This window comes from Cebus imitator, unplaced genomic scaffold (assembly GCF_001604975.1).
Source record: "Cebus imitator isolate Cc_AM_T3 unplaced genomic scaffold, Cebus_imitator-1.0 Scaffold103, whole genome shotgun sequence".
Lineage (NCBI taxonomy): Eukaryota > Metazoa > Chordata > Mammalia > Primates > Cebidae > Cebus > Cebus imitator.
The window spans coordinates 372,454-386,197 of record NW_016107418.1 but is presented as its reverse complement, the minus strand read 5'-3'; the positions used below and the strand labels follow the sequence as shown (position 1 = coordinate 386,197).

Sequence of the window (13,744 nt, the reverse complement as noted above, 5' to 3'; positions counted from 1 at the left end):
CAAACAACCAAACAGACCACACAACCTTCCAAAATGCTCCCACCAAATTCCAAAGCCATGCCCTAGCAGCTCTTCCTGAATGAGTCCAGATGTCTGACCAGGTTCCATTGGTAGAATATAGGGTGAGGGATGTCAGCCTGAACTGGATTGGATTACTGGCCATGACATAATGTGGAGAACTCATAGGAGTACTGCCCTCCAGGTCAGCACTGATAGAAATAGCTGGAGCAAAGGAACCTAAAACCTAGGCATGGGAAGGAGAGACGAACAGACCTATGACTCAAGGATTTGGTGGCAAAGATGGTTCGTGAAGAAGGTGGGATGTGGGTTGGAAGCTCTGTCCCACCACTTCCGAGTGAATGAAGACATAGAAATCTTCATGCTGAGTGGTCCTTATTGCAGCTGCAGCTGCTTCCACATAGTTGCTGCAGTCAAAAAGGAGCCCAGAGTCAGTTTCCTTGACTGTCACCATTCCGTTTGCTATAACTGATCTGTAACATTTTGGGAAAATACAGTTCCATGGAAAAAAGAAATAGAAAAAGAGAAGAAATCTCCAAGCTGGATGTTGGGTCTGCTGCATTCCCGGGTATGACATGGAAGCTGCTGTTCCCCTAAAACATGCCCCTTCCCTCCTGCTCATGAAGCTGCCATGTAGCTGTCCCTGTCAACCCATGTGTGCCTCTTTCTCCAATGCCATAGCCATCTGCTTTCTAGTTCCTCTCCCACATTACCTCAGTGTGGCATTAGTGGCCTCTTAGCAGGTCTCAAGTCTACTCTGACAACAGAAATCAGGAATGAACAGAAGGGGGTGATTAACTCCTCTGCTTAAAAGCCTACAGAGATGACCTGCTGCCTAACAAAACGTCCACTCCTGCACCTGGCCTTCACAAGCCTCACACCCCAGCCTTCTCTCAGCAGGCTTTCTGACTGTACATGCTCGCTCTTCAGGGGTAAGATGTGTGTCTTCTTCCCAGAACACTCTTCCCCTGCTCAAATCCTCCAATGTACCTGCCATGCCCACGGCCATGACAGAGGGCACTGCCTGTTCCCATGCTCTGCTGCGAAGGTGGGCCTGGCAGCCTTGTGTGGGCACCATGACCCAACTCATGCCTGGCGCCACCTGAGCAGGAGTAAGGGTGGGTGGGCACACTGTACACTGCCCTTTGGAATGCTCTGACAAGGGCTTAGGTCAGATGCTCATTCCTGGGAATGTGGATAAGAAATATCAAAGCCAATGAGCAGAGAAAGCAGACCCTAAACAGATGCTCAGCAGGGCCGTGGTATAGAGAAAGGGCAGGTGGGGCTTAAAGTTATGAGGGTGCCAGAACCAAGCATCAGCAGAAGCTGGGACATAGGTAGAGAAAGGACACAAAGAAGGAGGGCAAGGAAGGCTGTGACAGCCTAAAGATAAGTGGACAGTAAAGCAAACTTAATGTAACTGGGGCAAGGCCTGTTAACAGCAGAACAAACATGAACAGCCAAGAACTCCCACCCCTACAGACCAGTGGGCCACTCCTTGGCTCTCACTTCTTAGATTCCCATGAAAACCACAACCCCTCTTCCTTTTCAAGAAAACCTAAGTGGGAAAGGAGAGTTCCTACTCCCTAAACCTAGAAAGGCCTTAGGACAAAGGGAGAGGGCATATGAGCGCCATGTAACCCATAGAGTGACCCTTCAACTGGTTTGTACTAAGTGTGCTAGCCTATCCCCCATCTCTTTCCCCTTGCTTCTTTCTGTATGCTTGAAATTGATTTAATAAACCAAGTGATTTGAGCATCTTAAAAAATATGAATCTTCGCTGGGGGTATTGGCTCACACCCATAATCCCAGCACTTTGGGAGGCCAAGACAGGCAGATCACTTGACTGCAGACCAGCTTGGGCAACATGGCAAAACCCCATTTCTACAAAAAAAAAAAAAAAAAATTAAAAATTGACAGGCATGGTGATATGCACTTGTAGTCCCAGCTACTCAGGAGGCTGAGGTGGGAGAATCACCTGAGCCCAGGAAGTAAAGGCTGCAGTGAGCCATGATCATACCACTGCACTCCAGCCTGGGCATCAGAGCAAGACGCTGTCTCAAAAATATATGCATGAATCTTTATGATAGTCATAGTAAGTATAAAATGTTTGAACATTTAAAGTGTACATCCTCACCCAGGCTTCAATCTGAAGGGAAAGAGCCATATCAGATACTCCTTTATCCTAACTATCATCCCTGGCAGACACTTCACAGATACTAAAAGATAGTATGAGCTCTACTTGTTGACAGACTTCAGGAAGTTCAGAGATATGTCTTGTATTGCAAGAGATGTGGAAACACTGCTCTATGATGTTCTTTGTGAAAGAAAACCTGTGAGTCTGTTTTCACATTTTAAAGTTGGAGATCTACCAAAAGAAGTCCTTGTCTGTCTTCCTGTAGTTCACTTATGGTCTGATCTCCGTGGGGGTTCTCAAGTTCCATATCCACTAAATTAGTATTTCAAAGTCAGGTAGGGGCATATGGAAGGATCTGATAACATTCCACACACTATTATGCTGAAATATTCCAAAAGAAAGCTGATCCACTGCAAGAAACAAAATGATCTGAACTTTGCTGTATAAACAGCGACCTGCTCATTCATTCATGCAGCAGATACTTATTGAATGTCAGCAATATCCCAGATACTAGTAAACAGCGATACACTGGTGGGCAGATTCTTTTTCCCAAGAAGCCCAGAGTCCAGTGAGGGAGAAAGGTAAACAGGCAATCTCAAAACAGCAAGGTAAAGTGCTTTAGTAAGACAGGGTGCTCTAGAACTTTGCTACTCAAAGTGTGGTCACCATACCACCCTTATCAACATCACCGGGGGGCCGCTAGAAATAGATTCCCAGGCCCCATCCCACACTCAGTGAGTCAGAAAATCTGAGAGTGGGGCCCAGGAATCTGTGGTTTAACAAGCCCTATCAGTGATCCAAAGCACATTCAAGTTGAAGAAGCAATGCTATAGGACATGTAGAGCAAGGTAGCCAAAAGGAGCAGCATTTGCAAAGACACCAAAACATGAGAGAAAAACGGCCATCTCCTGAAAGTAGCTCCCTTGGGCTCCGGATAGGTAGGACAGGCTGCCAGTACAGGTTGGATGTTAGTGGTGTTGCCTCAAGATGGTGCAGACAGAAAAAGCAGGACCCAGGTTATGAAGGCTCAGGTACACCAACTTACGGGGTTTAGATTGTTTCTAGAAGACAATAGGGAGCCATAGATAAGTATTAAATGGGGCAATCAAATAATCAGATCTGAGTTACAGAAAGATCACTTCAGTGAGGAGAGTGAACAGGGTAAGACTAAAGGCAAGAAAACCAGTTAAGGCCCTACCTGCAACCCCAGCCAGAGGTAAAGGTTGCCCAGAGCTGGGGAGGGCTATAAGAAGAATAGGAGAGAAAGAAGCCATATGGCCACCACCAGAGGAAGGCCCATTCTGGAAGTGGAATGTAACTCAGCACCTCTTTGTCAGCAGCTAGGGGCCATCTCACCGCAGGACCCAGATGCGTGGACTCATCTCTTCTGAACCAGTCCAACAATCAACCACAACAATCAACACAACTTCTCAGGCAAAGATCTGAAAAGTCAGTCAACTAAGAATGGCTCATTGTGAAGCCTGAAGGCACTGAGAAATGAGGGTGAATAAGCTGTGGAGACTTAGCTTTCCAAGTAGAAGCGAGGACCAGGAAAAGCTTCACTTTTGCATGAACCCTAAAAAGGCCTCCCCCAGTCAACCCCAGCTCCAGTGGTTTTGTTGGCCGAGCAGAGATACTTGCTACTTGGTGCCAATTTTGAGCTCTGCCAGTGTTTTATTTTTTAAATAAAAGGAGGGAGAGAGAAATCTTTCACATCTGTCTGCTTAAGCCACATACATATGGTTCATTATACAGTTTCCCTACACACAGGAGAATTAGATTTGCTTATATTTAAAACATTCAACCCATTGGTTTTGTTTCAAGTGAAATGCAAATATTTGGCACGGCAAGTTATTATCTCTGGGGAAAGCAGACTGTTTATAATGAAAGACTTCAAAAGACTCATTAAAAAGTAATACTATTAATAAAATCCCAAAAGGTGACATTTATCCCCACTAACTATCAAACTATCTTAAAAATCAAGCAAAGCTAAATCATACGAATTGCAAGGAAGCATTGTTAGAGAGAACTTAAGAAGGGTGTGTATATTATTTCAATCATAGAACATTTCTGTTTAAAACATAAACCCACCCTAAAGGCATCCTATAACTGCTGTTTTAGAGTCCAGCCATTTCACCTATGAGGGGGTAATGATCTTTTAACAGTGTCCTGTTAGTGCCTTAGTAAACAAACCATCTAGAGTAGCAAAAGCTCATACTAAGCCCACAGCGAATATATGAGGATCCCTCCTCTGCCAAAAATATTTTGGAAATGAGATTACCATAAGGCAATCACTGATTAAAACATGATCTCATTAGCAAAGATGTGAGAAGACTCGATTACCGTAAAGAAAAGGATGGCTACTGGACTGGTGAAACTACACTATAGCCCAAGTGAATATTAATTTGTCTAAAGAAAGATCATGGGAATTGGTCATGGGGCTGAGAAAAAAGAAGTCATAGAGGCAAGTGGTAGCAGTGCTGATAGGTGGGATTACAACAGACTACTCCAATAATTCATGCTCTACTATCCCTGGTATAGAGGAGTCACCAAGTGGCTGCCCAACCAGCAATGACAGCTTCCAGCCTCCCTTGAAGTTACATGCAGTCATGTGACTGAGCTGTAGCCATTGCAATGTGAGCACCAGTGGCCTGCCCTACTTCCAGGCAGGGCTAGTATCCTGTGGCACTCCTCTACTCTCTTTCTCATGTGCCCACTGAACAGACAATGGCAGAGTGACAGGACAGAAGGAGCTCTGGTGCATGAGTCACCACGCTGAGGACTGCGGCCTGCCAAACTGCTATATGAGTGAGAAACATAGCTACTATGCAAAGTCATTAAAATGTGGGGCATATTTGTTACAGCAGCGGTTTCCCCAATGAATGTATCCCTCAAGCAAGGCCCAAAGGAAAGGAAGATCTGCCCCTCACAACCACACAGCCAATCCTGGAGATGGAAGCCTGAGGCTATCATGGTTTTGCAATTTGACCATGATGAGCCCAAACAACTTTCTAATTCTAATTTGATTGTCTATGCAGAGTATCTATAGGACACAAATGCTGATTCATTTTTACAGCAGTCTTTCTGTGTTTGGGTAATACAGGTTCATCTTTCATGGATATGAAGGAGATTCCTAGTTAAAAAGATAAGACAGCTCGAGTAAAATTGTGGGGAAAGTGTTCAATGAGGAATGAAAAGGAGCTAGAAAAAGAGACAGAGCTCAGCAATTCTGTTTTAACATGAAACCATTCCATATTATGCTCTATCAATCTTGTTTATGCTTTGCCTCTCACCCTACCACATACTATCCCATAAAGCCCATGAGGACAGGAAATTATGCCTACCCTGATTGCTGCTATATCACAAATGACTGGAAAAGTGACTAGCATATAGGAAACACTCAAGAAGTATTTGCTGAATGAGTAAACAAACAAATATTTGAAAAAATTCTCAATCCCAGTCTAGAGACAGAGAAAGGTTAACCTGAGTTCTCTTACACTGACTGAAGCTGGACTGTATATGCATTTACCACATAATATCATCCAACATTATAAAGGCTGCTGAGCCCTCTCCCCTACCTCTGAAGTCAGAGAACTTTTTTAAAGCTTCCTTTTTTCTAGTCTTTATTTCAAAATAATTATAGATTCACAGGAAGTTGCAATTAATAATTTGGTTTTGTCTGTAGAGAAGTTAGTTAAAATTAAATCCCAACAGAGAAATTTAATCTTATCTGTTTCTTCAGGGAAATAAACACACAAAGATGCCTTTAACCACATATTACCAAACTCACTTAGGGATCTAATTTCAATAGTTCAGAGGCTGACTGCCAAACTGTAGGAATCTCTCTGAGCCTAAAGTGCAACACACAGTTGATGCTTACTACAATAAGCTTTACTTTTTTAAAACTATCACTTAGACATAGAAAAATGTTCGGTAACAAGTATTTACTGCTTTGCTAAGTGTCAGGCGCCGTAAGTACCTAATGGACACAATCCATTTTCATCTTCACAACCCTGCAAGGTAAATCCAGTAATTCCCATTTTGTAGAACAGGAAACTGAGGATTAGGTAAGGGAAATAATTTACCAAGACCACGCACCTATGGCAACTGGGTAGAGCCAGAATACAAACTGGGTCCAAAGTATGTATTCTTGATCATCAAGCCCTGTAGTTATCTCTATCTAGTTCATCCATCCCTAAAAATAGAGCATTTCCCTTATAGAAAGAACCTCACTGCAATGCCTAAATCATTGCTGCAATTTTGCAGATTGAGGATCTGAGCTTGACTTATGATTATGCTGTATTTACAACCTCCTCCCCATCATCTAGTTTAGTTTTAGATTTTGGCTGGTGAACTATTAAATTATACTGACAGAGGACCATCTTATTTCTCATATAATTTTTGCATGTAAGCATCTGGCGCATCATCATGAAAGAATCCTAGAGATAGCCGAACAATCCAGGTATTTAATCATTTTACTGTGATTGCAGTATGTGGCGCTAACAGTATTTTGATTAACACAAGAAATGTTCATTAGTAGCCACTGCCTCCAATTCTCTTCTCAGGAGCCAAGATCTGCTGTTCCAGAAGGGCATTTTTCCTTCATGATTATCAGGATTTTGTGCTCTGCTTAGAGGAGAAAGCCAAGAAAAATGAGAAATCAGCAGTAAGGGGAGACTCTGACAAGGCTGCAGACTTCCATTAACAGAGCAATGACGTTCCCACCCTCGTCCTTGCTGGTCAGGCCAAGGCTGCCTGACTCTTCACTATGTTCTCCCCTTCGCACTCAAGGCAGCCCGAGTTCAGATGGGAAACAGATGCATCCAGAACTTGGGCCAAATTCAAGAATGGTTTGGAGAATGAGACTACTGACTGGAGATACAAAAAGAATGCAGGTTCCAGAGGCAGGCAAACTTGGGTTCCAATCTGGCATGTCACTTGCTAACCAGTAAATTAACTTCTGAGCCATCAGCTCCCACCTACAAGGCAGTCACATAGCCCACAAGGCCCTGCATCCCTCTCTGCCTCATCTTCTACCCACTCCAGGCTCTAGCCACAGCTGCCTTCTTTCAGTTCTTCAAATGTATCTGCTTTCCATGTGAAATATGGTAGAGACTGGGTCATTCAATGTCCATTCCACCCTTCAGCATAAGTCCCAGCACTGCACAAGCTGGCTAGCTAAAAACTCCACTGTCAAAACACCTTTGCTGCTACAATTCCAAGTAGGACTTAGGTTCTACTTAACAAATACACACATGGAGGACTGATGCAGACCCGAGTTACAGTCAGGGAACAAAGCTTTCATTTGGCTGCCAAGGTTGTGTGTGGTGTGGATCTGGTTGGAGCTGACACTAGGGCAGCAGGTTCCCAATGCTGCAGCTTTCTGATTGTGACAGAGGCAAAGCTCTCTCAGCAGCCCAGCTCTGCTATGGGGTTTTGGAGATTGTTGGAAACTCTGAATAGAGTCTGTATCTTCAGCCCTTCCAGAGACTTGGCAGGCTGTCCAAAATCCCTTATTATAAATCACTATTTGCTTCAACTAGCCAAAGGAGATTCTGGTGTCCATAATTAAGAACCTTGATCAAGATGTGCCCTTGATCAAGATGTGTCCAGGCTCTTACCTCTACAGGAGACACTCCACTCCTCTCCTCACGTCCCAGCACCATCCTTCCTTTGCCTATTTAACTCCTATTCATCCTTCACAGCTCAGCTCAACAGACACTTTGTTAAAGGAGCCTTCTCTCACTTTCTAGCTATAGGCTGAATTCCTCTGCTACATGGCACCATGCCTTTAAGGCCTTTAGGGCAATTGTCAGTTTTCAATTGCACATGCATAGGTGGGATCATTTGATTCAAATCTATCTGCCCCTTTTGACTGCAAGCACCTTGAGGGCAAGAGACTGTATAGTCCTCAGCGTACCCCTGTCACGGTGGCTGACTCATGGAAGCCACTTAAGTATCTCCAAATGGACAAATGGAAGATGTAATACCTACCTTGTGAGATTGTTGGGAGAAGTGAAAAGGGCCAACACAGCACTGGGACCAAAGAGGCACCTTAGTCAGTTGTGACTATTGTTGGGATAGGCAACTGGGGGCATAACACTCCCTGATCCCCTGAGATCAAGGGAAAGATTGACAGGCCCAGGGGCTAAAGTGGTGCCAGATGTAAAGAAATCTTCCATATCCACAGCCTGGCATATAACTGAGACCAAAAGGTCCTGGGGAATAAGCCACTATCCTTTCCAGAGTTACAAAGTACTGCCTGGAACCAAGTGTTCAATCCAGTGTTTTCAGCTACATCTGGGAGACTAAATCACCTAAACATCTCTTTTATTGTCAAGAAGTGTGGGTACACAGTGAGCACCTGAGGAATATACTAAGAAACAGGTAGAGGCCAGGCATGGTGGCTCATGCCTGTAATCCTAGTACTTTGGGAGGCCGAGGCAGATGAATCACCTGAGGTCAGGAGTTCAAGACCATCCTCGCCAACATGGTGAAACCCCATCTCTACTAAAAAAGAAAAAAATACAAAAATTAGCCAAGCACAGTAGCACACACCTGTAGTCCCAGCTACTTGGGAGGCTGAGGCAGGAGAATTGCTTGAACCTGGGAGGCAGAGGTTGTAGTGAGCTGAGATCACACCACTGCACTCAGCCTGGGTGACAGAGTAAGACTCCATCTCAAAAATAAATAAATTAAAGAAAAAAGAAACAGGTAGAAAAGATTTATACTGCGAAAATAAACTTCAGTATCAGTTGAGATTAAATGTTTCTTTCCTTCCCCAAAAGTTAAGGGCTAGAAAATCAGAAAGAGAACTATAAGCAGGTGAAGAAAATAAGTAAGCAGGAAACTGGAGGCTATAAAAAAATAGGAACTCCTTGTGGCAATAGTGTCTGCTCAGGTATTTGTGGGTTCTTCAGCAGACTCAGTGAAGTAGGACACCTAGAGGACACATTAGCCTTTGACCCCTTAGGAGATGGTGTAAAAGTCCATCTGGGGTCTCAAATAAAATGGGGAATGAATTTGGTGAAAGAAGATCTCAAGAATAAGGCACATACATACCTAGAAAATGCATCAAACTCATTCTTCCTATCTCTCTCTCTCTCTCACACACACACAAACACTCTCACTCACTCACTCTCTCCCTCTATCTACCTTTATCTTGACCTCTATCTCCTCCTCCCTCCCATTTCAGTGAAAGGAACAGAATTCAGCTGTCTCAGCAATGCTGAGAGGTCCACACATACACACAGTGTTGACATTTACCATTTCTAACAATAGAGCACTTTTTTTAGCCCTAATCTCTACCCATAAACTAAGTAATTCAACTTTATTGTCATGACCTTATAAATCCCCCATTGCAGGCAGGCCTGGGGTTCTCCAGAACTGGGAAGCAGCTGGGGCCATAACCTCCTTCAGGGGTCTCAGGTGCCAGGATCTCCCCTCGACCACTCAGGCAGCAGTCTTCCACACACACTCCAGTATATCTCTGGTCCAAAGGAAAAGACAGACCAGTTTCTGGTTTCATTCCATTAAGAATGACAAACCAAGTAATCAAAATAGCATGGTACTGGTACCAAAACAAAGATATAGACCAATGGAAAAGAACAGAGGCCTCAAAGGCAATGCCACACATCTGCAACCATCTGATCTGTGACAAACCTGACAAAAACAAGCAATGGGGAAAGGATTCCCTGTTTAATAAATGGTTTTGGGAAAACTGGCTAGCAGTGTGCAGAAAGCAGAAATTGGAACCCTTCCTGACACCTTACACTAAAATTAACTCCAGATGGATTAAAGACTTAAACATGAGACCTAACACCATAAAAGCCCTAGAAGAAAACCTAGGCAAAACCATTCAGGACATAGGCATAGGCAAGGACTTCATGACTAAAACACCAAAAGCATTGACAACAAAAGCCAAAATAGACAAACGGGACCTAATTAAACTCCAGAGTTTCTGTACAGCAAAAGAAACAATCATTAGACTGAACTGGCAACCACCAGAATGGGAAAAAATTTTTACAATCAACCCATCTGACAAAGGGCTAATATCCAGAATCTACAAGAACTAAAACAAATTTACAAGAAAAAAAACAAACAAGCCCATTCAAAAGTGGGCGAAGGACATGAACAGATACTTTTCAAAAGAAGACATACATGAGGCCAACAAACATATGAAAAAATGCTCATCATCACTGATTATTCGAGAAATGCAAATCAAATCCACATTGAGATACCGCCTCACACCAGTTAGAATGGCAATCATTAAAAAATCTGAAGACAACAGATGCTGGAGAGGATGTGGAGAAATAGGAACACTTTTACACTGTTGGTGGGAGTGTAAATTAGTTCAACCATTGTGGAAGACAGTGTGGTGCTTCCTCAAGGACCTAGAAATAGAAATTCCATTTGACCCAGCAATCCCATTACTGGGTATATATACAAAGGATTATAAATCCCTCTATTATAAAGACACATGCACATGTATGTTCATTATGGCACTGTTTACAATAGCAAAGACTTGGAACCAACCCAAATGCCCGTCGATGATAGACTGGACAGGGAAAACGTGGCACATATACACCATGGAATACTATGCAGCCATAAAAAATGATGAGTTCGTGTCCTTTGTAGGGACATGAATGAATCTGAAAACCATCATTCTCAGCAAACTGACACAAGGACAGAAAATCAAACACTGAATGTTCTCACTCATAGGCGGGTGTTGAACAATGAGAACACATGGACACAGGGAGGGGAGCATCACACATTGGGGTCTGCTGTGGGGGCACAGGGGAGTGAGGAGGGGTAGGGAGATTGGAGAGGGATAACATGGGAAGAAATGCCAGATGTAGGTGACAGGGGGATGGAGGCAGCAAACCACATTGCCTTGTGTATATCTATGCAACAATCCTGCATGTTCTGCACATGTAGCCCAGAACCTAAAGTGCAATAGTATATATATATACACATATATATATATATATGATGCTAATGAGACATGCCAAATACGAACAAGCGCATATAGCTACTGCACATGTGCATGCAAACGACCACCCAGAACATGCTTAGTAGTAACATTTCTTCCCGCCCCTGTGAATAACCATGTAAGGCTCCCATAAAGGGAGGCTCCCTCATGCTGGTCTTTGCTGTCTCATCCTTACGAGCAGCCCGCCCTGAATCCTCTCTCAGGGTGTACTGTCCATTCTACACCTCACTTTCAAAATATTTTTTCTTTGCAATAAATTGCCCTATGCTGGGGAAAAAAAAAAAAAGAATGACAAACCAATACTCAAAAGAAAAAAGGTCACTAGAAATTAATCAACAGTTCACAGAAAAGGAAATGCAAGCGGCTCATAAACTTAACATATTTCACTTCACTAATAAAGAGATATGCTAATTAAACTACATTGAGCTATCATTTTTCACCTATGAGAGTGGCAAAGATCCATAAATTTGTTAGCACATTGCGTTTGCAAAGGTATGAGAAAATAGACATTTTCATACATTGTTGGCAAATACATAAGCTGCTACACCACCAATTTGAAAGTCATTATCAAAACTTACAAATATATAGGAATTTTCACCCAATAATTCAATTTCTAGGACTTGGTCCCATATATATCTACAAAACACAGTGATTGCAGGCACGAGATGTCAATTAAAAGGGGCTAGCTAAATGATTTATGCAATATGCAGACAATGAAATACATTTGTTAAAAAACAGAAAGATGAAGGAGTACTTTACGTGCCACTATAGAACATTAATAAAGCTTATTGTTAAAAGTGCTAAATGCAAGCTAGATGTACAGTATGCCACCATATGTGTAAAAAAGTATAACTATGTTTTACATATATTACATATAATTATATATAATACATATTTTCACTTGTAAGATACTCATATACATTATATATGAGTATATATAATGTATTTATATATATATAATGTAATTATATATACATTATATATATAAATGCTTTGTATAGAACTATATAAAATAAATGGGTCATATTAGTTGCCCCTGGGATGAGTGGCTTTCGGGAGAAATGGTAGGGACACTTTTGACTGTGCCCTTTTGTATCTTTTGAATGTTTGACATATTTTAAAATCTGTAATTGCTCTGAAGAACAATCATGTTTGAGAGTTCACACACGTTCATATGAACACCCACCAAGTAATGCCTTGGTAAATAATTGTTGAACCCCAAAAGAAGCCAGGTGGGCCTGACCTGCTTTGTAGGTCACATCCCCGAGCTGAGTATTAGGGTAGACAACCAGAGTGGCCAAGACAGTACCCAGTATGCCCCACTTGTTTACCTGCTTCACTCTTCTTCCAAACTCAGATGACCAACTCTCTCATGACTCAACTCTAACCCACTTCATTCAATCTCATCCCAACCCATCAGTCATTCTCACTCCTCCGCTCTCCTTAACCTCCTGGCATCCTGGTCCAGTCTACCCATAAAATATCTTTCATGACACAAGAAGTTCTCTCGGTGCTATATCAGCCTCCCAAAAATACTATTTCCTGCTGTTTTCATCAAAGCTCTTAGAATGAACAATTTACTTGTGGTAACTCTCAATTATCTTCTGTCTCAGGCCAACATCACAGCCTCAGGAATATTCATTTCTTTCATCATCTTCCACATACTTGCCTTTTCTCTTGGGTTCCAAGAGGCCCCAAGGAGTGGAGATCACCTGCTTCTGGCCATAAGTACCTGCAGTTATATCTAGGGGAGGAGGTACGGCAAGAAACTAAGATGGAGAGAAAGTGAGGGAGGAAAGGAGATAACTAAGTTAAATAAACATTTTCAAGTTACGCACTTTGAAATGAATATGGTGCTGGCTAACAATGCCTAACATACCCTCCCCTACCTGTTCATTAGAAAACCTACAACAGAAATATAGCTAAGCCCTCTGAGGAATGGCAGAGTAATAGAGGTCTCCAAATTATGTCATTTTTTCATCTCTGAACAAGAGTAGTGAGTGTTGAGAATATGTTCTAGAAAACTGTTACTTTCACCCCTCCAAAAAGCAAAGAAAACATCACAGCAGTATCCTGAGGGTTTGAAAAGTGAATGTGTTTTGGTTTTAAATAAAAGATAATTTTTTCTAGTGTGATCTAGCTGGAAGATTATTTCGTTTGCCAAACCTGTCTCCCTAAAGGCAGGTAAAAATATATTCTGCATGCATACACATTCATATATATGAATACCTGTATTTGCATGTACATGTGCAAAATGCTCCTAGAATGATATAAAAGAAACAGGCAACCCTGGCTGCCTCTGAGATGGGAAACCAATAATGATCAAATGCCTATCCCTCTGGCTGAGTTTCACACATAAACAAGCTGACGAGCAATGGACCTTTTTCTTTTTAAGAACGAAAAAAAGGGAAAGATCGCATGTACAAGAAAATCCCAGAAAACACTTAGGTTTCACGTTCTCAATGGGGAATAAAAGCACAGACGAGGCCAGGCGCGGTGGCTCAAGCCTGTAATCCCAGCACTTTGGGAGGCCGAGGCAGGTGGATCACGAGGTCAAGAGATCGAGACCATCCTGGTCAACATGGTGAAACCCTGTC

The 13,744-nt window shown here is 42.5% G+C and overlaps 1 protein-coding gene and 1 non-coding gene across 3 annotated transcripts in view; one reads left to right on the top strand and one right to left on the bottom strand.

Annotated features, from left to right (window-relative positions):
- The window catches only part of REPS2 (RALBP1 associated Eps domain containing 2), a 226,047-nt gene that overhangs the window by 115,959 nt on the left and 96,344 nt on the right, over window positions 1-13,744 (bottom strand). The gene's annotated exons all lie outside the window — the stretch shown is intronic.
- On the top strand, window positions 386-517 carry LOC119472541. Its single transcript, XR_005201686.1, has one exon. It is a non-coding gene; the product is annotated as a small nucleolar RNA SNORA16B/SNORA16A family (small nucleolar RNA).